At 41.7% G+C, this 27,052-nt stretch overlaps 1 protein-coding gene across 3 annotated transcripts in view; it reads left to right on the top strand.

Moving 5' to 3' along the window:
• The first annotated feature begins 783 nt into the window (after positions 1 to 783).
• The window catches only part of LOC141477272 (E3 ubiquitin-protein ligase NEDD4-like), a 103,856-nt gene continuing 77,587 nt past the window's right edge, over positions 784 to 27,052 (top strand). For 2 of the 3 annotated variants that reach the window (XM_074166370.1, XM_074166369.1), the window contains exons 1-2: positions 787 to 851; positions 23,833 to 23,914. The gene's annotated coding sequence lies outside the window, so the exon portion shown is untranslated. Of the gene's footprint in view, positions 852 to 23,832; positions 23,915 to 27,052 lie in introns of all 3 variants that reach the window. The other variant, XM_074166368.1, reaches the window with a different exon arrangement.

Below are 27,052 nucleotides of genomic sequence, written 5' to 3'. Positions count from 1 at the left end.
TAGGATCCTTTCCAGATTTCATTTGGGTGGCCTCTTTGTGCAGCAAAAATTAGCTGGTCAAACAGGGTGAAAAAAAAAATAAAGTGAAAAATACCCTTTCTACTGATGTTCCTCAGGAGCTTAACACAGTGGAGTGATAAACTGAGCGTCGGGTTGATGCCCTAGTGATAGGCAGCCTCGGGAATTGCCGTGTGTCACTGGAAGTTGTTTTTGAGCTCTGTATATACCCAGGTGGTGAGACAGGTTTAGAAAATGTAATTTTAAGGATTTATTTTTAATCTTGCACCCTTTTTTTAAACTGCAGACATTTCTCTGATCAAGAGGCATTAGCATTATTGGACAGAAATGTTGTATTTTCCCTTGTGTTTGAAGAGACAGCTTTAGAGTTGAAGCAGAATGAATTTGGGGGGAGTATGGATCCTTGAGGATTTGAAACGGCCCTGCTCAGCAAATTGTCATCTCCTTTTATTACTATTATTGTTAAATTACTATTACCATTACATTATTGCTATTATCTACCATTATTGTGCTTTTACGTAACTCTTTAGCAGCTCTGACTGGAGTTGGATGCTTTTCACGTTTGGATTCAGGATATTCTTCAGCAGATAAAGCGTATGCCTCCTTCCAAGAGATTTTTCTTTTCAAAATCCCACCCAGGAGAGACTCCCGCTCTCTAAAGGCTGGGAGTTCACCCACAGCTTAACCTCTTGCCAACAGCTGATCTTCAAAATGAATTGCAGAATGAACATTAAACCCGTTTTCTTTTTCTGTTAACAGGAGGAGTCTCGTATCCTCAGGGTAAAGGTGGTTTCTGGCATTGATCTGGCGAAAAAAGACATCTTCGGAGCCAGGTGGGTGTTCTGCATTGACCGTTGTGTGGCTTTAAACAGAACAAACTTCGCAGAGCAGAGATGCTGTATAATTGGTTGTTCATTAACGTGACGAGAGGTCCTGTTACTCAGTTACAGCCAGTGCAAGTTAGGGGCAGTGCTGGCGAGAGCCCCCAACTCGGTAGCTAGGCTCTGAATTGCCATGGTCTCAGACAGATCCAGGTGCCACTGTTGCAGTTCCTAAGGGTGGCACCTTGGAATCTAGAATACCTCAAGTTGGAGGGAACCCATAAGGATCAGCGTGAGAAAGGCAATGAAAGCATTTTCTCCTGTCCGGCCTGTGCCAGGAGAAGGCAGCAGTACGTGCTGGTGTGGAAGAGGTGTTCTGAGAGGACTGCGCTGGCTCGGTGCTCTCCTGTTAGGCCAGGGCAAGCCCGGGTTTTCATCCCGCTTGAGCCTCAAAACACTGTGAGTTTCAAACTGGGGACCTGAGAAGGAAAAGAGAAGGTTTTGGAGGGAATAACACGGTTCTTCCTATGGTTGCTTCCCTGTTCGTCTGTGTATCAAGAGATGGGGCAAACAGAGCATGGTTTGCACTGGTCTTTGGCCAAAATAACAATTGTCAAACGAGAAAACTGGTTCTAAATGGTCTAATGGAAAGATACAGATCCAGTCACTTTGTGTGTTCTCAAGTCTTTTGTTTTGAAAGAGTTAGTCACAGCTGTAGGAATAGCTTTTCTCCAAGTCTGGGCTTGCTGTGCAATGACTTAAAGAATCAAATCCCCTAGTTACTGGGGAGAAGCTGGTTCTGAAGCCACAACGAACCGGAAATCATTACATTTTTTCCCAAAGATTAATTCAGGTTTGACATTCTTGTTACCTCAAGCCTAAGTGTGAGGAAATCCTTTACTGTAAATGCTCTAATCTACTTAGAAATTTTTTTATCAGTTTGAAATTAGTGGTATCCAATTTAGCTTTTATTGAAATGACTAATTTCTTAATGTATAAATGAGCCTCCTTGTGGATTTTCCTGTATTTCATTAAAGATGCTTACAAACTGTTCATTAGCTTGCATATCTAGCTTGAAACTACCTGAAAGCAGCAATTCAAAGTTTAATCAACTTTAATGTGTTTCTTGTGAAATTTGCAACAAACGTTCCTTCGGTAGCTGTGTGCGGAATATGGTAAGACAAAGCTGCTTTTCTTTCCCCAAAATTTGCTGTTTTGAAGAACAGCTTTTGATGCTGCCCGTCAGCAGCAAAAGCAGCAGCTCGTTTGTAGATGTAGTGGGACACCTAACGCTTGCTGAAGAGCTCCAGTACTGTTACTGGTGTCACTGGGCCGCACCGGAGGGGTCCTACCACTTGCTTGAGATGCTGCAGTACCAAAATAGAGCAGGGGCAAATTCTAGAGAAGAGCTGGGGCAAAGGCACATAGAAAACAAGATTCCTATTGTAAATACTAATCCTAGAATTGCCATGTTTATCTGCTAACTTGGCTTTTTCTAGATCTTGTTTAATTTGGCCTTTTCACACAATTATAGATTTCTTTGATTACTTGATATATTTAATTGGCTGGATTTTGTTTCTGCGGTGTTTCCAGAGCTTTAACTTTTACCACTTCTTTGGAAAAAAGCAAAACTAGTGGTTGGAATATTGAATCTGCTCATTTAAGAGGAACTTTATATAACTCTTGAAGTGCGCGGCAACTTTACAGAAGTAATCCGAGAGAAGTGAGAATCTTTTTAGTGTTCATTTGATGTGTTAAAGGATACACCGGAAGCTTTACAGCTGAATCCCCGCATTGGAGTATCTCCTTCGGCCATACTTCTCATAGAACTTTTGTTAATATTTAAGATGTGTTCAAAAGAACGCCTAAAATTTGCTTCGGAATTGATTAATCGTAAAAATAGTTTTAACTTCATGCATTTTGAAAGATAAAAGGTAAGTGACATTTGAACTGAGGCCTATTGATGTGGCCCTTAAATATTTAAGTAAATTGGTCTGGAGTCAGTAGGATTTCCATGAAACCAGAGAGTTCAAGCATATCCCCAACTTAGGCTTTTAACTTTTACTAAAGAGCTGTTTAAAACAAAGTTGAGACTCACAGCATCATATATTATAAACTTAGTGAAATGCTTGAATTGCTGTGTTGGCAAGCTTTCAGAAAGCTTTCTTTTTTGGCTAAAGTTCCAATTTAATTTTTCCGTTTGTTTTGGGGGGCCTTGCCAACCTTGCTGAGGGACTAACATTTCGTGCTGCCTGAACCTCCAGCGTGAGTTCAGTTCCTACAGGTAGTGTCAGTCTGACAAAGCTGTCGAGTGTCAGTCTGACATAGCGTTGGGGAATGGCTGCCCGTGAGCAGCTCTGCTGAGGATCAGCATGGAGTAGGTGACTAAATTCTCATTTGGGACGATGGAGGAGGAACATCTAATGTTTGACCTAAGCAAGAGGATAAGGAAAATTAATCCTTGTCCTTTAAAAAGGCCGGGGCTGCACTGGGTGTTTGCCGCCACCATAGCAAAAAGAAAAGAAGTCGTCAGCACCCAAAACCACAACAGCACGGCCTGAGGATTTTCATACACTTGGAGTATCCTGCACACCATGAAACATGAGGATTTCTGCACGTCGTTCCAAACCGGCACTTCTGGATTATGATCAAATACGTTTGGGGGGGGGGGTGTCTCTTTTCAGAAATTAAATTGAGTGTTGAGGACAAATTCCTGGTCTCTGTAATGTCCTTTTTGGGAGAAAGAAGGTCAAGTGACTGCTAAATGTTTTAGATAGTTACACGCTTTAGAATGAGTTAATCTAAAATCATTTGGAAGCAGGTTAGAATTGCAGAGGTAGGGCCCCGGCAGCTGCCGAGCCTCTGGGTGGTGGAGTCACTGCGGGCTCAGTGCTGGGCTGCACAGCAAGTGACCGTGTAACGGTGGAAGATTAACTACGAGGCACACACTGTGTTTTGCTCCGCAGTGGGTTTTCCCTACCGCTTGTAATCAATTTTACCATTATACAGCACTGCCTGTAGGCTTGCCGAGTCCGAAAGCCGTTTCTTGCCTGGTTAGACCCAGGGAAGGTCTCTTGCCAGCGCAGAGCATGAGAAACCAGCATTTTCCTTCTGAAGACTGCAACTATAAAGAAAACTCAGCACTTCTGATTTTCCTTTTTTGAAGTTCCTTTTGGCCTCTGAAATCGTTTCAATAGTAACTAATGATATATGAGTTCAGAAATGCATAGAATTATGATTACAGGACACAAAGTATATTAGAATATAGAATGAAATACAAGCTCTGAGCAACCGAGGAGATGGTTAAACAGGATGAGGTCCATCTGCGTGGTTTCAGCTGAGGTGGACGTCAGGGGCTGGTGGGTTTGGGTGTAGGTGGGGTTTATAACCTGTTTGACGTTCTGCCCTGTACAGTCACACGCCTTTGATAGGTACTGATGGCTGATAGGTACTGCAGGCTGGAGCTTTGGGAATTTAGTGCTAGCTTTGCATGCGGAACTCTGAAAGGCACGTTACAGTCTCGTTGCTGCCTAGTGCATTGGCACCATCTGACATAAACTGTACTAGAATATATACAGTATTATTTTACATTTATTTCCTTTTCATTGCCTCTCAACTTTTTGAATGTAATGTCTTAATGAATTCAGCTAGTATTTGTGTTCTCGTATGTAATTAGGTAATGCAAATTATAATGTAATTAATCTTAGTTGGGCAACATACTGGAAAAAAGTTATTATTTATTACTGTTTTGCTTTTACTCACATATTTGGAATGATGCTGTGAGTATCACGGTAGCTGAGGCTGCTCAGTGCAAGTCACTCCACGTGAATGCAGTCACTGCCTAGAGAACCTTGGAATATAAAATGGCATTTCCCCTCCTGAATCTCTTTACGTATTACTGAAATCAAAATAGAAGGACTTCTCTAGTGACTTTGCTGAGCAGGCTCTGCCTCAGTGGACAAGTTTGTGTCTTTCCCCAAAGGTACGTCCTGCGTGGGCTTGGGGTTTTGATTGGTTTTGTTTTTCCACTTTTAAAAAATATAAATAAGCAAAATCCAGCACTTGTGAAGGTAGCGGAGGGATGGCCATTGGGGTATTTGGCACAGTGGGGACACACTTCTTAGGAATATAGTTTCTGCATATACACACCAATGCACTCACAAGTAGAAAAGGTGAATGCGTATGTATAAATGAGAAGAAAATGTCTTCTGGTTATTATTGGTTGTGTGAAATAAGACCCTATGGTGGGGATATTCTTATTTAAACTTATGGTTTTGGAAAGACCGAAGGGATTGTGTCTAAGTAAACAGGTATATCTGATGGAATTTCTTCATTGCTGCTTTTGCCTTCTAAATCATGAAGTAAGTGGAAATTGTGGCTGTCAGGAAGTTGAAAAAGGTAAAGTGCTTTCCAGTTAAAATTGCGGGTGTTTCTCGTTAGGGGGAAGCTACACCCCAACTGAGACGATCGCTTACGGGGGTTGCCTCTGGGGTTATTGCTTTTACCTGCTCTCTTCTGAAAACCCGGCAGCCACGACGCGGGCAGCTTTTCCAATCTGCTCTCCTGGGCCCGGGATGGGTGGCTCAGTGGGAGTGCTGGGGTGCTGGGTCACACAGGCTCCTGGTGGCATCTGAAATCACCCTGTGGGCCCCTGTGGAGAGCAAGGCTCTTCCAAATGGGGCTGGATTCCCTAATTCCTGTGTATTCTGTTACTGGACATCGGCAATGGGAGGAGAGCACACGTGACTGTGAATATGCCTTGCGGATGACAAAGACAGCAGATGTTTATCTTCTAGCTATTCCTTTAAGTCCACTATCACTGTTTCTACACCAATTCGAGTTAGGGCATACCCTGTTTGAGCTAACAGAAAAATTCTGGTGACAGCTGTACCCCTGGAACTATGCCCCCTAGCGAGTGCGCTGCCTTGGGACTGGGCTTTAGAAACAGCCTGTTCTCCTCCTACTGCTAGCTCCTTTGTCCAGCGCAGACACGTTAATTGAAGTGAGTGTCACTCAGAAATTCACCAAACATTTTTCTGTTTCCTTTAAAATTATTTACTGCATGTAAAAATAGACAAAACTCAAACTCTTAATGGATTTTTTTTGTGTGGTGGGCCTAACGAAATGGATTTTGACATCAGCCATCAGTCAAAAATCGTAGCCGGTAAAGTGTTACATTAGCTAGATTCATAGAAGCCATTCTTGGGGAAATGTGTCAGTGGTGCAAAGTGGCACATACGCCAGCGTGAAGTCTGCCATTATCCTGGCTCGGGAAGCTGCTGGAGGTGGAGCAAAACGAGAGTTCTGCATCCCAAACCTCTCAAAGGACCGAATTCAACAAAGCCACTTGCCCAGATGGCAGTTGCTCAAGTAGGAGAGAGTTCATACTGTGGCTCTTTTTCCTTTTTCTAGTTGGGGAAAAAAAAAAAACAGTCTAGAAAACCACTTTTCTGCTGGTTTTAAGGCTTTGAGAAATGGAATATTCAAAGCAATACAAACGTTCCACTTTCTGAGATTTGAGCAATGCCATTGAAGAGAGCCTTTGCTCTTACCAGAGTGGTCTGCTTGCTCCCACCCCTGCTTTGTGCCAGCCGTAGCTATGGAATTTTCTCATTTGCCATCACTTGCTGGGTTTCGAGGGACCGTTGGGCAATCCGAGTTGAAATTCACTAGAAAATCTTGATGTGTTACGGTACTTCAACAAAAATCAGGACCAAATAAGACTTTTTGTTCTTGCAGACTTGAATGAGTGCTCTAGTAGGCACTGGGATGAAACCATGATGAGTTCCTATCACTGCTGTCTTTACTGTTCTTTAGATGATGAATGATTCAATGCATGGCAGTTAATTACAGTACTGCATCGGAGGGGGGACGTTTGCTGGCAATATATTCTAAGTGACAACTCGCAATGAAAAAATGAAGGTTTTTCTAGTATAGTAGAAATGAATATATTATTTACAGAGTTAGGGGGAAGGGAAAGAAACCAATTGGGAGCTTCATTAAGTCTAAACCTGGCTGTACTTCAGAAGGCAAAGGAGTAAAAGAAAAAAACACGGTTCAGAAGCTGACAGTAAGATGGTGAGGATGTCCCGGAGAAAGCAGGCTCCCCGTGGAGCACCGTGACTGAGCCGTCAGCTCCGGGTCGCTCTGGGGAGCTGGCACCAGAGGGCACCAGAGAATTTCCTCAGCGAGGTACCACAAGCTGGTACTTTGATGGATTTTGTGGAAATTAGTCTTTCATGTTTTTCACCAAAATCAGCAGGGTTTTATCCATTTATACATACTATGTTCTTCAGGAGGCACTGGGTATGTATTTCAGTAGCCGTAAATGGAGAAATACTGCTTAGCGGAGTATGTGGTCTTGCTAATGGGTAAGAGGACTTAGTAATAATTCCTGAGCTTTATAATGTTACAGTGAAAAATAATTTTAATCAGGTAATTGCTCACTAGAAAGGTTTCTGTGTATGGATGCAAAAATTTAAAATATTTCTTGTTATTTGAAAAAGGAATTGTCTGTATTCGGCCCCTCATTTTTCCCACCAGCCTGCTGTCTGCTGGGACCCACTGTTCACCTCAGTCTGATCTTCATAAAAGGTAAAGAGGCACGTGAACAAAATCTTCTAAGGAGAACCTTTTGCTCTTAAGTATTTGAGGCAGAATGTGTGTCTTTCTTCCTCTTCTACTAATCACTTTAAATCATTAAGCAGAATGGATTGAAATGTTCCGCAGCTTCTACTTTTTATATATTTTAATTTTTCCTCCTAAACTTAGTAATGTTTCGTATCTTAGAGTTGAAAGATTGTCCATGTCTGACAGTTTCCCAGGATGCATGGTATATTTATTTCTACTTCATTAGAACTAATCAACAGCCCCAGCATTATTGTATTGTTTCTCCTCTGACAAATGAATATACATCTTGCTGCTCTGCTCAGCAGTGTGAGCCTGTAACTGCGTTTTCATCTTGCAGTTGTGGAACGCATACAGCAGCTGTAGGCAGTATTTTACTCCAGAAGTACAGCTGCTTACCTATGGTTGCAAGGGCGATGCTAGAACAGCTGTCTGTAGACTTGGAGAAGCTTTCTTCTGTGGAGCTTTTCCTTTGTGTGTGAAGTACTTCTTTCTGCCCGAAAATTTCAGGCCTGGGGTTGTGCATATGCATTTAAGGATGTCCAGCGCTTTAGATTTCAAATGGCTCTTACTCTATTTTCAATCTCTATTTAATGAGAATTAGTAACACTGCTCGTAGGTACTTTTGGGCAGCGGGATGGTTGGGGATTCCCTCCTTCGGTGCTGCTCTCCTTGACCCTGCCAACTGACCTTTCTGGGCCTTTGCTCTGAAGCATGAGCGACCAGCTGAGGGCTCTCTGACTATCTGTTTCCCACCCTGTCCTTCTCCCAGGTAGTCTTCCCTCCACTCCTCTGAGCTGGGGAGGAGGCCCTGAGAATCGGAGAGCTCGATGAAGTTCCATAGGAGGGCAGTGAGCAGGCCACCAGACAAGGGTCATGGCTAGGAAGTGGTATTGCTGCCAAATAACGTATTTTTTTGCATACAGAGCTATGGATTCAGTAAGTTTGGATCTCTGGTGGATGTCCAGCCTTCAGCTCAAACCATTTGATCTCTCCCTGGGACTTGAGCCCTACGCTGCCTCGCGTCTCTGCTCACAGCAGCATCGAGCCTGTTTCGTGCCAGCATCGCTTGTGGCTGCGTCTCCAGGCTGTGAAGTTTGCAGATCTCTTCAGTATAAATCCATGAGTTGGAGCCCTCCTTGCCTCTGGCCATCACGCATCTCCGTTACTTCCACGGCCTGTTTTTCTTGCTTGGGCTGGTGCACATGGGGTCGTTTGTGGCAGAGGGACACATTTCTCTAACTGGCTGCGTTGACCCTGTCACACTACTCTCTTTGAAGCTTCTGCTCTCAGCGGCTGAGGTTGTTTGCTGCTGCCAGCGATTGCTTTGGGAGGTCTGGCTCTCTCAGTAATCCATTAATTTTTTAAAAAAGATTTCGTTTCCTGTACTTTAGCTGTGTGGGTCATCACAGAACCCTGTTTTGGTGGTGAAGCCTGGGAATGCCTCGCTAATAGCCAAAGGGGCCAGTGCTGAGATGTGTCATAGAATCACAGAACACCAGGTTGGAAGGGATCTCAAGGATGGTCTGGCCCAACCTTTCTTGGCAGTATCCCATCACGCTGCCTGGTGCTGTTTGTTGTTTCTTTGTATTCACCCATCTGTTTCTGTTGGATCTCGTCTCATGCTTGGGTTGTCCCCTCTTAGGGTCATGGACCATCTTTCTGTTCTGTATTTGTCCAGTACAAGGAGGTTTTGCACATTTAAAGACACCACAGTGATTATTTTTTTTTTGCTTTTACAGAAGATTGCCCCTCTTAGAGTTGTCCAAATCTTCACCTACCTGGTAAAAATAAATGCATAAATAAAATCATAATTTGTGGTTAAGAATGTGCTCCAAGTTTTATGGAAGTTAAGACTGGTGAAATAGGGAATACAGATGCTGCAAACAGTGCTTTTTGCCCTGAGAGAACTCAGAAAAACATTTTGCATGTCTTGGTAGCACAACAGTTAGTTTTTTATTGATGTAAGATGTGAGGAGATTCTGACACTACACAACCACGTCGAACTAAGGCAGTTCCTAGAAGCCCTTCTGCTAAAACCTCGCCCTTGCCACAGCTGTTGGCTGTTGCTGTTTGGAGTTGCCGTTGGGTTGGAGCAGCCAGGTGTGCCTGTATGGTCAGCACCAGTGATAACGAACTGAAAACAGTAATTTCTGATGAGCAACACATGTTGTTTGTTGCCATGTTGCCAATGTTGGTGCCATTGAACAGGGATTATTGTCACTTAGCTGACTTGAGTAGCGGCTGCTGCAGTTCTGGCCCCTGCTTGCTGTGCCCCAATGGCGTGGATCTGCGTGCTCACAGGAGGGTGAGTAGGACTCCACGTTGGTCCGGGGAGGTGGTTTGGCTGGAAATGAGCACATGATGAAAGCCACTTGGTAACTCGTGGATGTGCGCATCACCTGGCTGCAACAGGAAGGACAGGAGGACCAGGACTGCCAGACGTCGGAGACCTTCTCCATCTGCTGCGGGAGAAAAGATGAGCTGATCCCGTTTCATGGGACTCGGTGTTTCTGGATGCGTTTCCCTCAAATGGTCAGTTCAGGACAGTCTGCGATGTCCCCACATGTGTGGGTGCTGTTCTGTCTCGAAGCACCCTGCCCACGGCGAGGGGATGAGTGCTGGGACAGGGGAGCAGGACTGGGGCAGTGGTGGGGCTGGGAGCTGCTGGGGTGGAGAGCTGTAGAGCCACTGCAGCGTAGGCAAATGTGGAGAGAAGAAAGTGGAGAGGAATGCAGACACTTCCAAAAATAACCGCTTTAGCACTTTTTCCCCTGACTTCTCTGTGAGGAACTGGAGCAGGTATAACTTGGTGGTTGGTTTTTTTTCAATGTTTTTGTCGTTATTTTTCCAATTTTGCTGCCGGCCAATATAGTTTCTGTTGCTGTCACTGCTTCTGATGTGCATTAAAAACCAGCGGATTCTACATGCATTTGTCATTGTCAGTGAGCTAAAGAACTGAGTTGTTTCCCTCCTCGCTTCCCTTGCTGGAAATCCTGATACAGGTTTAGTATTCGCAGAGGGTGGATTTCAGTCAAGATGAGTTTATCTAGGAAGTTTCATGTATCCCAGTCACTCTTTGCAGGATATAAACGCATCTCAGCTTACCCTAACTTGTGAGCTCCATTTTTTAAGTAATTTTAAAAATAATACCTCAGGGAGCTTAAATATAGTGGCGTGCAGTTGTTTCATGCCTGCCAGTGCTGTCTGAGAGAAGGAAAAGCATCTACTTGGCTATCTCTGTGTTTTAGGAGGTAATAAATTGTGGATTAGCCTTCTAAATGGAATTTTTTGATGCAGATTTAACCAGGGTGCTGTAAGTACTCGTTTCTGTCTGAAGACTCCAGGGCTGCAGCTGTGGTGTTGGGGAGCACGAGCAACCCTTATCTTGCCCCCGTTGCGGGGAGGGCTGCGTGCCAGTCTGCAGGAGGGCAGGGATGCTGGAGCTGAGCATGGCTGCCCTCCTCTGCAGAGACAGCTCCTGCTGAGGAACAGGTCACTGCTCTTCACTAGGGACATCACTCATCCTCACTCTGCCCTTCATAGAATCATAGAATGGTTCAGGTTGGAAGGGACCTTAAAGATCATCGAGTTCCAACCCCCCTGCCAGACTTTGCTGTCTTCCCTGGTGCCTTCTTGGTCAGGAGGAGTGTTTTGATACGATGGAGAGCGTGGTGGTGAATCTCACCAAAACCTCATTGTAATAATGAGTAACAGCACAGAGGAGTAAGGCTGGACTCCCCCTCTCAGCGGTTTCTGATTGCTGTTCTTGAAGCTGTTCTCTCCGGTAATTCATGTCTGCAGCCTCCCTTTGCTGTGTTTGAAAGCAGCTGCCTTCTCCTTTGCAGATGGAGCTGCAGAGCTTTGACAGGCAACCACTAACCCCTGTACACGCACGCTTTCCTTACAGCCATTTTAATAAACACATTCTTAAGACAAATAACCATCTTTATAACTAAGAACTTAATCTTAGGCGATGACTCATGGCAGATTTCCTATCATCTCTAAAATAAGGAAAGATTTTCTTGGCTTGATTTTTTTCCTCCTGTTCTGGCATGCAAAATGTTGCGGTTCAGTGTGTTTCTGTTAGTGAAGGCGGCTGGAGGGCAGCTGGGACAGGAGCGGGCACAGGAGACATCTGATGGCAGCTATACCTTTCCTCAACGTCCTAAAGCATGGTCCTGATGGCGCCTCTAATGGCACGAGTTCGCTTCACCCTGTACATTTCGTGTTCTATGGGTGCGATTGCAATAGGGGTGAATACCTAGTACTTACAATCCTGTTGTGAGATGGAGGGGAAAGGGATTTTCACGTCTATGGCCTTGTAAGTGCTCTTTGGGAGGTGACCCTGAAGGGCCAGCCCCAGTCTCCTGTAGCTGCCCCTTCTGGGCAGGATGGTGGTGGGAAGGGAGACGTGGCTCCCCCCTGCAGCTCTCCCTCAGAAAACCCGGGCCTCTGCCCGCTCCCCCCCTGCAATCTGCTGCCTTTTTGGGTGGCAAATGGGGGAGAAGACCATTTTTGGTTGAGTTTAGCTGGCTGAGGCAGCCCTCGATGTTGTCTGACCAGGGTCGGAGCTGATGCAAACTATAGTTCCTATCTGTATGGCCCGGAGTACAGAAACGGCTTGGCGTCTGCCTGCAAAAATGACACTAATGTGTCATGAAATGCTGTGGAATACTAAGTACTCTTCAGAAACTGGCTTTGAAGCGTGTGGGCAGGTTGGGTGCCGGTGTGTGGGTGCTGGGGGAGCCCCGTGGGGGGAGCCGGGGCCGGTTCCGGCCGGTTTGCAGCCGCCCTCAGGCCGGGCCCCGCCGAGGCACCCTGCAACAGCCTGTCTGAGAAAGGGCAAAAACACTGGGCAGGACTGAGGGGAAAAGTGAGAGAAACAGCCCCGCAAACATCAAGGTCAGAGAAGCAGCACAGAAAAGTACCGTGTGAGGTTTGTTTGGGTTTTTTTTTTTCTTCCCAGTGTCTTGGATAGCTGATTGTAAAACGCGGACAAACGCCAGCCCTCGGTTTCCACAGGTGGGAGGTGGGAGGTGGGCAGGAGTAGTGCTTGTGAAATAATCCCTGGAAATTGGAGCCTGAGAAAAGTCTATGAGGAAATTAGTAATTCAGTCTTCAGAACAAGGCTAAACACCGAATAAAATAAAGGGGGACGAATAAAAAACGGTGGGCAGAGGTTGCGTGCAGAGGTGCCGAAGCTGGAGCTGTGGGAGGCGGAGGCCTGTCAGACCCTCCCTGTGCGGGTTCACATGGAGGTGCTGCTGGGCTGGGTTATATTTCTTGTCACCGGCAGGGTGTTCAGTGTTCTACTCTCAGCTCTTTAGTAGGAATTCATTTTTAATTAAGTGGGCTTCCGTTGGCACCCACAAATGTTGGGTTTTGGGAACTTTTGGCAACTTGTGGTTACTGTCCACTCTAGGTGTAGAAGGTAAATTTAATTAAACTGCAATCTCAGAAACTATCCTGTAGATAGCAAATGCATGCTGTCGTGATGCTGTACCAGGAGATTAAAATGAAAAATAAAGAAATCTGTCTTCAGATGGGGGTAAAGTTCTGTTCAGAAGTATACATCTGCTGCATTTCTGGGAGAAAGCCTTTTGGAAGGGGCTGCTCAGACAGAAGTTCAGACTTTCCTCATACAGTCCGGTGAAGAGTAACATAGCATTTCTTAGGAGTAATAAATGACATTTTGTTTCTAAGCAATAAGCCCATGATATGCATCTCTTTTTCTGGTGGGTGGAGACTGTTAGGTGGTTGGGTTGCCACATCCTTCAGTAGCACTAGCTGAAGACTGGCTTTGGCTTGCCACGGGTAGCGGCTAAGGGAGCACACTGGCCCTGGAGATCACAACCTCTTCAGTGTTCAGGTAGGAAAGAAAATAACGAAATCGTATATTTCAAGGAGAAGCAATGGAGTCGAGCACTTATATATCAGGCAGGGCGGGGAAAGGCTGATTGAATAAAGTTGGTGTTGTGTTACAGTTTTGGCCTTCTACCTGCTAATGGCTTTAAAGGTTTGTGGCCTTTAATAGCGCTCGGGCTGTTTGTACGTTTGTGTGCAGATGTGATGGTGGCCGGCACCAGCAAAGGGTGTGGGCGCCTGTCATTGCCCAACCTGTAGGATGGCGGTCACCACCGCTCACTGGAAACAATAGAGCCCAGTTGCCTTCTGTTAGGTGTTTGCATAACTTGCATTTTCATTCAGTCATTGACACAGTAATCACTGGGGAATTTAATTCACTAAACCCAGCCCCTGTTGCCAAGTTCCCAGGTCTCTTAACGGTAGTGATTTTGTACAGAACTTACTATCTTCTGTACTTGGGATAAATAGCATGAAACTTTTCCTTCCACTGCTTTCCTTGAAATTTAAGCATGATAGAAATGTCATTTATTTTGTGAATTTTTAGTTTATGTATCCATTTATGTCCTCTGTGGCTGTTGAAAGTTGAGATTTAAAAGATGTTATGTAAATAATTAATTCTTCATTCTTTGCTGTATTCTTCTGTCATTTGTCCTAGTATTCAGCATGCTACACTTTTCTTTCCTAGTGTGTGTTGCAGAATAAGGATCATTGAATATATTTAGATAAAAGATAGCAAGGTCTTATTTTGTACTGAAAACCTCATACTTAGCAGACTGTCTTGAGTTAAATTTCCTTGTAAATCTGAATTCAGGATTTTTTAATCTGAGGTTGTTGGAAGTCTGGCCTTCACAGTGACTTCTACCGGCTAATTCAACCTGTGTTAGTAAGAAAATAATGTGCTTCTCATAAGTTTGAGTTTTACCTCAGTAACTAAAGATTAACATCAGACTTCAGGCAGGAGTTTTTTAATGTATCCCGAGTTTTTTAATGTATCCCAAGTTTTTGATGAACTTAGCTGGCTGCTCTTGTTGTGAACGTGACCAACTTGGTGCCTTTTGAACCTGGCTAATTCCCTAACCACAGTGAATTCCACTGACTAATTATGTTTCACTGAATTTCACTGAATTTCACTGTTTCCTTTGTTTGTGTTTCCTTTGCTTTCTGCCTTTTACTTTCGTCAGATACCATTCTGCTCCTGTGTCAGGACTCGTGTGTCTGCCGGCAGCAGCTGGGGAACGCAGAGGGCTCCTGTGGCTGATGGATGGGCTAGCAGCCTCAGTGGAAAGCCAGGCTTTCTGAGGATGAGATGGCAGTTTACACCTGCTAAATCAGTAGTCAAAGTCTTGCTCATACTGCTCTTCCCTCTGCTGAGCAGAAAACCTGGCAAAAGTAGCTATCAATCATCCTCAGTTTGGTCCTGTGCGATTGCTCACCTTGTCCTGACTGACACAAAGGAGGTGGCAGCAGTGGGGCTCTGGGGCAGTAGGGCGAGACCCCAGCAGTTCTGTCCAAGAGCCTTGGCGAGACTTGCGCATCGTGTGGCAGGGACAAATCCCATTGTCCTCTGCCTCAGCTGCTCGTTCCACCAACTCTTCCACCCACCAGCGCTTAAGAGGCTTTGCAGTGAACTGGGTGAAGGACCTGGTCTGGGTTTAGGACACCCTGGACTGAAGGAAAGCGTAACCCGAGTTTGACTCAAGTTCATTTCCCCATCGGTTTCATCTCTGGTGTGTGAGGTACGTGTTTGGTGACAGGAGAGGGGATAGCAGAGGACCTGGAGCAAGTGGTGGGGTGAGCCAGCTTCCAGCAGCAGTGCTCAATTAGGTCATTTAAAATGTTGCTGAGATTGTGGCCTCTCTCATCCCTTTGTGTTAAGCTGGATAAGCCTGTTCCTGAACGCACCCAGTGAATGTGGTATTCATTGGTACGGGTGCTGCCTCGAGCTCCCCTGTGGAACTTTTCCAAAAGTCAGGTGTCACGGGATTTTATTCTTTTTTTTTTCCCTGCTGGATTTTAGAACTTGTTAAGATATTTTGGGAGTGTGAACCAGCGTAGGAAGAATTCAGATCTAGGGCTGATGTATGCAGATTTTCTTTTAGAGCATTCATTTACCTTTGCCTTACAATTACAAAAATGGCCTCAAGGAAAATTAAAAAATCCATATGTTTACACTTAAAGTCTCTTACAAAATCAAAAAGATAGTACCTTTTTTTTTTTTGAGACATGCTTAGAAAACTGAGCTTTTCTTTGTGCTCTAGGAGTATTTCAATACAGGAAAAATGCAAAAGGAATCTGGTCTTCTTACTCTAATAGAAGACAGCATTTTAAAGGAACAACCTAGGAAGGTGGAGACACTGTAGGTGGAGTTTGATATATAATTTTTAACTCCCTCTTTCACCCACAGGCACTTCTTTGCAGCTGTCTGTGATGTGAGTCATTATCTCTAGTAGCTCTTTGAATAAAGCCTTGCTAAATTGCTTGTAGAGCCAGATGAGGTGTGAGCCTTTCCTTGGAAAATAAAAAAATAGAAGGAAAATGTGGGGCCTGTAAAACGGCTCTGGGATTTAGTATGGAGAAGTGAGATTTTAGCATGCTGAGACACAGAGGATTGCAAGTTTGGCTTTTCAGTGAAGGATAAGGTAAGAGTTTCTTTTCTTCTTGAAAGCAGATGTTCCTCTGTTCTAGTGCAGTTAGTCACTTCGTGCTTTGCTTTAGTCACAGTGCATGAGGCTTGTACGACAGTGAGAGCAGAATCATTTATCTTTTAAAAAAACTCATGATGGATTTTATGTGGTACAGACAGGAAGATACACCTCAGAAGGCTCATGTTAAAATAAAAACCTGTGAGTAAATGCAGACTATCTGCTCGGAGGCATTCCTTGCAGTTAATTTCGGTATATTTTCGTTGTGCTCTCCCTTCTTACAGTTGCAGGAATGGCAAAATTGACCAGGGAAAATGGTTGTTGCGATAAAAAATGATAGTGACTGTAAAAGATATTTTGCCTTGTAACATTGTTTTTACTACTTTTCATAAAACTTTGTTAGAACTATCCCATTATTATTCTAACCTTATTTAATGATGCGTATTTTGGGCATTGTTTCCACCATCTCTTTCATCTAAAAATCACCAAACAAAACTTTGATTGCTTATTGATCACTTTTTAAGCTCAACTAAGTGCATGAACACACAGAGTTTAAATGATTCTGTAAAACATTTTCAAGTTCAAGGAACTTCCTCTTGCCAAGTATAATCTGCTTCAGCCCTGATGTTAATTGCTGTTCATGGGGCTCCCCTAATTTTATAGAGACTTGTTGAGATGAACATTTTTGAAGGTGGTATATTTTCCTGATCTGAATTTGTAAATTACAGCATACTGGCTGTAAAAGTGCGTCTATAATAGTACATATAGACCACAGTCTGCAGATTAACCCTGGTGTCCTGTTGGAGTAAGTTGGTTGATAGGAAGTGCTGAGCTAATTTGGACACCTTTGCACATCCGTAACAGTAGCATAGCGGTACCTGTAGGTGCCTGTACCAGATGGTGTGCAGGGTTGTTAGCATTAAGAAGTTTTATATGGCAAGGGTTTTGAAATACCCAGTCCTTTCTCCAGAAAGCTGTTTCTCATCATGCCCCATGCCAGTTTAAAAGAGTGGGTCTGGAGAGACACACAGCAACCTTCAGTCCCATCCTGGCTTGGCTCCTCGCCTCCCAGCAGGTGCGTCTTACAGCTGGGAAGATGCTGCTTCTCGGGCACAGATCTCTGCAGGAACTGAAGCCTAGAGTTTGCTTTGTCTTCAGTAACTGGGAGGATTTTTTTGTGCATCCTAATGAATTGTGCTAGTGCTGGCATTTTCTAATCTTTAGAATATTTAGGTGAGAATAAATGTTACCCACTTTAAGACTGGGGTAATGTAAATATGTTATTAAAAAAATTAATCTGACAAGTGAGCTCTGACAGGTTTAGTTGCACTGGTGTTCCTTGCCCTGTACCTGTGCGTTTTACTTCTCTTGTGTTTGATCTGTCGTGCCTGGGAAGTGGCAGGCTGGTGTGCTGCTGCTGTTCCAGTTAGGTAGGGGGTAAGCCCGGTAACTTGTGCAGAGCTTCCTCACACTTCAGTGCAATAGTGTAAGACAGTAGCAATTTCAAGTGCATTCTCCTTATTCTTCTTCCTTCAGATTTCACAGAGGTTAAGTTAAAATACTGGAATTCTGTCTGTCTGTTCCGCTTCACTTTCAGTTAAGCGTGACTGGTGAAAGTCAGGGGTTCAGTGAAAAACTGCCCAATAGCCAAATAGAGCCCTCAAGACCATGGAAAGCAGTGAATTTGGGTGTCGTTTCAAGAAAAAGCCTTTTCTGCCTTCATGTTTGAGGGTGCTAGTATTTCTCTAGACAGAACTACATGAGCTGTTGAGGAGTTCCTTTCATGTATGTGGAACAGAGGCAGGAAAGGGAAAACACAAAGGGAACACACCTGCATTTCTTACAGAAGCAAAATTATCATCTCATCAAGACGTGATTCCTTTGAAATGATAAGGCTATTTTGAAACGTGAAGTTTGCCTTCGTGCAACAAGATTGGCATGCATGCACTTGCATAACAAGTGATACTAAATTTTATACTTGGGGAGGCGGTTTCAGCTTTTAAAATAAAAATAGAGCAGTGTAGGGCTTAGTAGTTTCGTTGTTCTTTCACATATGCCTGTACTCTCCACCCCCTTCTTTTGTGCCTTAAAATAAATAAATAATACATCAGGTCACTGGCAAAAGGTGTTTTGAGACTTGCTTTCAAAACTATTTCAAGAATATACAGCAAACACAATTCCAGACTCAAGTGAAGACATGTGAAACTATTAATGGGCCCCAGTTTCACAGGACTCTGAAATAACATGGTTTTTAAAGGATGCTGGTGTGTTTGGGTTTGTTTGTTGTTTTTTAAATTTTCAGATTTTTTAAGTCATCAGTGCTTTCTGTTGTCCTCCACGTGAAGAAGCACTGGAAGCTGGCCTTTTCAAGCTGAGGTTCAAGTAAAAGATGATAATGATATCTACAATTGCTTGAGTTTAAGAAAATTCTGAGAGTTGGCGAAACCACGGCAAATGGATAATTTTGAATGTCTGAGGGATTTTAGAAGGTCAGGAAAAGGATTTCTTAAGAACTCAGATTGATTTTTTTTTTTTTTTTTTTTTTTTTTTTTTACAGCTGTTGCTCTGCCAAACTCTCTTTTCAGTAACTTGTGATTATGATTAACATAACTTTTCTTATTAACATAATTTTCTTAGGATTCCAGTTTATTCTCCAAAGAACTGTTATCACCTTCAAAGTTGTTCTAATCTGAGCAGGCATTGACATCCTCTTTAGGTTTTGGGCAGATCATGTTGGGACAGATGAGATTATTGTTTTTAATCATTTTGGGATTTTGTAAAGAGGAATATTATAGATAGGTGTTCAAGAAATCAACGCCCGTTCATCCCCAGTCACTAGTATGATAATGAAACGATGGGCTCATGGCTCTTCACAAAAACATGGCTTTAAAACCCGGCTTAGTCCTTTGAATGCCTGGTAATACACACTGAATATATCTGCTGACGTCTGATATTAGAGGGTGATGACATTGTCAAGTATAAGAAATTTAAAGCATTAGAAACTGTAACCTTTCAGACTGTAAGTCTGTGAGTTCAGACTATCAGGCTGTGCCTGTCTCCTTCACTGCACCTGGAGGCTTCCTGCCTCCCGCTGCATTGTGGTGTTCCATTTTATTACGAATGTCCCTGAGGTTGGCTTTTTTGGTGTAATTTCTGCAGCACTATCTGTAAAAAGGAGCCCTCTAGCAGGTAAAAGAAACTTCTACTTACACGCCCCCTCAGTCGTCTTTATACAATAGCCGACATACCTTCATCACAACATACCGTCACGGCTAAAGAGGGTGTTATAACATTACTCTCTGTTCCACTACATGTTCGTTATGTCCTGTTAGAGTTGGGTTGTCTCTCTAGCGGACAACCCCTTGATCCCGGTGGCCGTGCTTGTGTTGTGTGACTCTGTCAGTCTCTCATCTCTCTTTTCTGGTGTCCCCAGTGTTGAAATCCTCCCAGCTGAAAGTTGGCCAGTGTAAAACAGGGTACGGAGCTGGCTATGCGGAACTGCCATCTGTACTGTCCCCAGGCTCCAAGCTTGTGTTTCATTTTCTGTATCCACTTTCTGTTATTACAGTAATTCTACTGGAACACCTGTGTAAACTTTCACTTGGGTATTAACTACATTAGCAGATTTCAGCAGCTTTCTAGAAGTCTGATTTTTGTCAATTTGTTATGTTGTGGGTTTCATTAAGCTTGCATTTTAACACTGATACTGGTATAAAAATTCATACAGATCAAGATTTCTACTTATAGTTTTCTACTTTATTATTTTGCTACATTTTTTCATGTAATATTTTACCCTCTTCCCAAGACAAAAGCAGTTCTTCTTCTCGAAGCTACCTCTACAGTGAGTTTTCCAAGCAAATTGCAAAACTGCTCAAACATAAAACTGTTCAAAAACTGTTCAAACATATGTCAATTATATGATGTCATCTCCATGAGCTGAAGGGCTTAATTCTGCTCATCCGGTGGCATGCTCTTAAACTCACCTGGCATTCAGATTTAAAACCTGATGCAAATCAGCAGTGATTCAAGTCAGAGACTGACGCTCACAAGGAAATGTGGGATGAGTTGCTTTATTTTCAACTTATTTTTAGAGCACAATGGAAGTATTCATACATCACTTGAAATTGTGGTTACCAGGAGTGCCGTATGGGTTTTTTTATAATGCTTTCTTCAAGAATGAATCTGTCTGCCTTATAAGTCAAGAAGACAATACTTCATTTTAATCCCTTGTCTCTCCTCCTTTTCATCCATCAATTTCGGAGTGAAAGTATCTGGCAAGTGCAACTTCAGGCTGATCTGAGTCTGCCTTCGGTGCTCACAAGTCCCCTCTGACCTAGTTGGTTTGTTGTTTTTTCTGAGTACTCTCAGCAGGTGTCTCATTTATCATTGTGTCTTCTGGGATCTGGATCATCAGGATTTCCTTTCTGTAACACTCCTACAAATACTGCCGTTGGACAGGAATCTGGTATTTCCTCTTGTCTTCCTCTATATTGCTTTCCAATTTGCTGGTAATTTTTCCAGTGATTTTTTTAACAGATCAGATTCTATATTTTGTTTTTCTGCAAATTGAGGAAAATTTTACTGATCTTCATGTTGTTGTCTATAAACCTTCCATGTCAGTAACAGTTTTACCTTGCAAAGATGCCATGTTCATCTACAATGCTTGCTTTTAGATAGGACTTCAGGGTGCAATTAGCCATTGCAAAGCTCTTCCAGTGCTTCTACTACTTTGATGTTTAGAGTCTGTTCTCTGGGATACCTTTTACATATGTTGTTTTGCTACTGTAGTTGTATTCTTAATGGTGGATCTGCTTCTTTCATTCTTTTCCCATTCTTTGATTTCTTCACCGGTTTGCTCAATGCTTGTACTATGCTCTCCAAGAAGTCTCAGCTAATCTCTCGTCCTTTACTTTGTAGCTTGTTTAGTTTTCCCAGTAAATGTATTGATCTCAGGATAGTCTGTTGTATCGCTTACAGAGCAGGTGATAGACGTGTATGGGGTGAGATTTGTAAAGCTGGGTGAGTCAGGATGAAAAAGCAGATTATGAATTACTCTTGATAGTCTTCTCTCATTTTCTGCAGCCCTTTTGGGAAGGTTAATGCTGGATGCTGTAAGACTGTCTTAATGTCCTTGCTCTGCTGACAGAGCTCTAATTCTGCAGTCGTCTCAGGCGAGTGAGGCTTTTCTTTCTGTGGACATACAAAACTCCAAAGTTCATCTGGAGCTGCTGAATTAGTGGCACTTAAATGTTTTATTTAGTTGTTGCAATCTGACCCTGCTTCTAAGTAACAAGTTTCTTTAAAGCTTTACTGTGTGTTTTAGTCATAGACTTTCAAACACAAGAAGTTTAATATTAGTCAGATATATTCTAGTCACTAAGAGTTTATGTAAGTGCAATGTAAAGAATTGTCTAATTATATTTATGACTGTTGGAAATTCTGTCTTGTTACTTGAGAAATTTGTTGAAGAATGATCACAATGTTGCAGGGTTGGCTTGCTGAAACATGCAGTGCAGAGGAGCCAAATGCAATCAAAAGTCTTTGGGAACTGGGGAGTGGCACCAAAACTGGAAGAAGTGGTAGGGAGAGGTTAATGTGCTGGATTAAGGAATGAATTGCAGTGTGATTACTCGGACTATTCAATGATACTTTTTTTGTCTGATATTAATGTTTACAAAAACTTAGACAATTCCTTGACCACACTTACACTTATAAATATTCATTTTTTAAAGTGTTTTAACTATCCTTTATAGAAAATAATATAAATTAATGAGCTGCATACAGTGTGATTTGAAACTTTACATTTGGAGCAAGAAAGCTGTTAATTTCAACTTCTGTTGAAATACACTGAGTCATCCCAGTTTTAAATGTTTAAATCAGCAGATCTTTAAAAAAAAAAAATATTTTGCTATATTTCAATTTAATTTAGACATTAACTTCAGTGAAGTGAGATGTGGTGGAACCCTGTCCCCAGTGGAATTGGCTGAAACCTGTAAGCTATAACAGTCTCGTTTTCACTAAGACTTTCCTTTGAATTGACTAATGTAAAAACACAGCTTTCTCCGAACAAAGATGTAGCTTAGGAGGATTGACTGAAATGATTCCTTGAGCATTTGGCCTCTGTAAAATCTCTTAAACTAAGAACTAGTGTGTGTGATGCTTGAAAATAAGTTTCGATCTGTGTTTTATCTGGACGCAGAAGATACCCAGATTCACGATTTTGGCCGTATGTCTGATTTTAGCCCTTGCCATGGCTCAATGTGATTACCACGATCCTGCATCCTAATGAAGAAAAATTAGATGATTTCCTGTAAACTTTCACTGAGTTAGAATTATGCAGTGAGAGAAGCAACCTAATAGACTTCAATGATGTATTTCCTATTTACAGCTAATTCCAAGTGGAGAAGAAGACTGTTACAAATTCAGTGTTCTGTTCTGTGGTATCTGATACTCATGTTCACCTATGTTCTGATGGCATGAACAGAAGTTGTGCATGTGGTAGTTATTCTTCAGATACCTAAATTCTTCTAGGAAACTTTGGCCTGGAAGCTACAATCTGTGAATGAGAAGCTGTCTCTGCCACTCACTAAATGAGTGTGGTGCTCTGATCCTCATCACATGAAGTTTCACAGCACTCTAGGACAGATCATGAGTTCCAAGTACAGAAAAAAATTACCAACTGTCAGATTTGTTTAGGCAGCTGCAGCTTCCAGAGTTGTGAATGAAATGCTGAATTTAGCAGTATGTAAAGCAGATAACATGACTTAACTTTTTCTATAAGCTGTCATCAAATCACATCAGTCACAGCTTCTGGATAAGTAACTGTAGTGGTAAATCTCAGGTCTTGATTCTTTTCCTCTTTATTTGTTTCCTTATGTTCTATTTAACAGTTTTCTTCTTTCTTTTTTTAATGCTCATTGCTATTCAAAAAGCTAAAAACAAAAAACCAAGCCGGCAGTGCATTTCATGTGCCTTAAAGATGTCCTTAACAAGTGCTGTTTTCTGTTTATTTGCAATGTTTGACTTGTTGACAGAGCAAGTCAGATGCTAGACTTTAGAAAACATTAAGATGACATTGTGGCTGTAGAAGAGCTTGCGCGTGACATCCACGAACATGCCTAAATGCCTCTGTGGGTTCAAATGTTAGCAGTTAATCTTAGTTTCTTAATGTTATGCAGTGTTGAGGATAAGACTTTCATTTCACAGCCCTATAAGATCCTTAATTTTGCCTCTTAATCCTCCTTCTTCCATACAAACTTCTTTCTTCTCGTTGGTTTGTGGCAGGAAGGCTCTGTTTGAGCCCTCGCCCACACTGCAAACTGCTGGCTTCAGTGAATATCTGGTTTCTGCTGCTTCTTGTAATAGACTATTTTGCCAGTAAATGGTAGGCAGCACAGTACATTAAGCACTTCAAAGTAGTATCAGCATTTCTTTTTAATCACAGTGGTGCTTTGTTTTATTCTAAATCTTGGTGCTTAATGCTGAATTTAATTGCAGTTCACAAGCAGATGCATTTATGTACATCTACTGATACAAGTAATCAATCCGACATGATGTGCACGCTCACGAGCAGCAGTTGTGTGCAGGCAAGTGGTTCTTGGCCAAAGCATTGGGACAAAGCTGCAAGTTAAATTGTCTTTAATGCTATGGTCAGTATTTAATTGAGCTCATTCAAACACATATTTTAAATGTTTCAGTAGCTTACTACAGTTACTAGGTTTCACTGAAAACACTTTCACTAGAAGTGGTTAGAGCTGTTATTATCCCATTAAATGACATATAGATATATATATATACTGAAATTATATTTGGCTGTAAAACTATATTCCTATTAAATATGACGTCTTCTTTTGCAGTGACCCATACGTGAAACTTTCCTTGTATGTAGCAGATGAGAACAGAGAACTTGCTCTTGTGCAGACAAAAACTATTAAAAAGGTATGTATATACTCTTTTTTATTCCGTTGTTTTGGAAATATTAAAGAATACTGGAAGAGAATTCTATAACCTAATACGACACATTTAAATTACTACATTAATGTATAGCAACTAAATAATGTATTTTTGTTTTCAAACCAAAATAAGTGCATGCATTTTCAGTGTGCATGATCTGTTGACAGAATCTAACATGTTGCATATTATTCTCTAAAGCTTGGCTTATCAAATCTCATTACATCATTCGCTGTTTCTTTTATGAAAGTCATATTTCAATGAAAGGCATAGCTGAAATAAAGATCTAAGGAATTCTGCTTTAATTATCATTGATTTCACTTCTAGCAAAAATGATCATTCTTTAATGTTCCCTTTCAAAATTTCCTTTTTCAAAATGTTTTCCTAATATGGGACTTTAAAATAGACAAATAACAGAAGATACTGTAAGAAAAGCCTGGAAATCCACTAAAAATATTTCTGGTTTCATTATCAATTAGAACCAAAATTAAATTTTATTTGGTTTCTTAATTTCATTCCACCCCAAACCAAAATTCCACTAGGGAATATTTATCATTATCAGAGCCCTAAGATTTTAGAAGGATGATACTTTTTTTTTTTAAAAATTTTTTTTTTTTTTTTAACATTTGCTGGTAGTTGATGGCAGAGAGGAAAAAAATCATAACCCATATGAAAAGCAAGGGAAAAAGAATAAGTTGTCATTTTTATGAAGGTATTTAGAATCAACAATGATTCAATTGAAATAATTGCAAAACAGAGTAGTGAGGAAAATTGTGTTACTGAAAACACAAGATAGCATGGTGCTGTTCTAAAATCAGAACATTAGGTGTCATGAGAAACCCAATGTGAAATCCCGGAAGCATGGAAGATTCAAGCAGAACTTTTCACAGGACCCAGGGCATATTTGATGTAGGCAAGTAAAAGTAATTTTTAAAGGATGTTGATCACATCCAGAGCTTTATTCATTTTCTGATTCCGTTTTTTAAATTCATTTAATATTTTAATTTTTTTTTAATCCTTACTAGAATAACATTGCCCTTATTTGAAAAGCTGTTTCTGCTATAAAAGCATGATTACTAAAGACACGGCATATTCAGCTCCTACACATTTGAGGTGTAATGGCTACAGTGCAAAGCGTGAGGAGAGGTTGAAATGAGAGCATTAGATTGGGAATGAGGTTCTGACATTACTGCAGATCTGAAGCGATACTTACCAGCTTTGGAGAGAAAGGAGAATAAGAAAGCTTCCGAGAAGACTACCATAATTAAGATAAAACGTTATAAGGATGGGAAAAATACTGCATTGATTGTATCAAGGAAGGGATAAATTCAGTGCTGCCCTAGGAAGGAAGAGAAAAAGGACAATGTTGCAACCCAGCTGTAGACAGGGCTGAGGATGAGGTGGTGGTGATGATGATGATGATGTATTCCTGGGGTTGCATCTGCCTTTTTTCACTGTTTTTGTAACTGTCACTTAAAGCCTGGACTTTCTCAGTCATTTCCATAATAGTAATATTAACTCATCTATTGGAAAGTTCTAGTAAGTCATTTCTGTTTTGAATTGTTAAATTTCATCTCAAGACCTCTGCCCTCAAAGCAGTACTTTTCCTATGCAATTTGCAACCTCTGTTTATTTCATAAACAGCAAATATCATCAGTATGTCTTGATTTTTAGTTAAAATCATTAACAAAAAACACGGAGGAAAATCAGTCTCAGGAGTGGTTCTGAAAGACACTGCCAGTTATCTCCTTCAGCTCTGTGATATTTAATATGACGCCATCTAACCCTTCACTACTTTCTTGTTTTTCTACTCCTTTTGTCTTCCTCAGTTTAACGGGTACCTTTCTGTATGGCACTGCCTCGCAGGAGTGCCTGCAAGAGAGCAGAAGTTCCTGCTATTTATTCTCCTTTCCCGTTACCTGGGCAGTTGTCTGACTCGTGTCCTGCTGTCCAGCTGGACCCAGACTTAGGAGGGGCTCATTTACAGCCAAGGGATTCAATGCAATTGTTTCCTTACTCTGAAAAAATGAAGTTATCAGGAAAATTTCAGATTGATCTGGCACGATCTAGCTGTGTTGAGTTTCTGAGGCTTTTTGTTTTGATTTACCTCCCTCCACACATTCGGTTATTCCAACTGTAAGATTTGATTAATGACTCATGTTTGCTTTTGGAGCCATGTTTTGAATAGGCTGTTGGAAATGCTCTTCTTTCTGCAGTAGAAAAAGCTGTATTTGCTCTTTGCCTTCTTATGATCTTGTCAGATGCTCAGTATGTTTTTTAAATTCCTGCTACTAGGCTTGTGATTTCATGTGTCAATTCTTTTAAAAGTCTGGATGAAGATTATCCAGTTTCCTAAATTTGACTGTGCTGAGCTCTGAAGACTTCACTTCTACATCAGTTGTGACAACTTCTATCTTCATCCTGGTCCCTCTTAGTCATTCTGCCTTTCCCATATGTAATGTTAAACGTAATTTCCCATATCTAAATGTTCTTAGTCTCCCCATTGAGCTTCATTGCTTGGTAGCATCATTTCTGTCTGTGTTCTCGTTTCATTTATATAGTTGAAAAACCTTCTTTGTGTTTGTTCTAATATCCTGTGGAAGATCTAACTCAGCTTGACTCTTGGCAGTTCTTTATCTGTACAATACTTGCCCTTTTTAGGATGTAGCTCTTTTTGCTGATGAGTCTTTTTGTTGTTGTTTCCCTGCTAATGTCCTTTATGAAGTAATTCATGCATTTATTTCTGGAGCCTTTCTTTACAAGTGCTTTTCTCCTTTGCTAAGATTCTAGTGTTTGTACTTTCTGACTTGACCGACTAATTGTTTGACTTGTGAAGGTGGAAGAAATTTCTACCACTTATAGGGCATTTACCAAAAATGTGCTGCTTAATACATCAAATATTTCCTGAAATTTGTATTTGTGGTTAAGCAACATTCAAAATTAATGCATTATTGATGGACAGTAGTGCTCTCAAATTTAGTACGAGACCATGCTTCATTTGTTAAATTACATGGAACCACTCTTGCCAATGACAGCCACATTTGATGACTACAACTATTTAAAAAGTAACTTTTTTTCTTATTGCTTCATTATTTTTTTTTACTGAATACATTTGTACTTGTTAAG

This window comes from Numenius arquata, chromosome Z (genome assembly GCF_964106895.1).
Source record: "Numenius arquata chromosome Z, bNumArq3.hap1.1, whole genome shotgun sequence".
Classification (NCBI taxonomy): domain Eukaryota; kingdom Metazoa; phylum Chordata; class Aves; order Charadriiformes; family Scolopacidae; genus Numenius; species Numenius arquata.
This window is presented reverse-complemented; position numbering and strand designations above follow the sequence as displayed.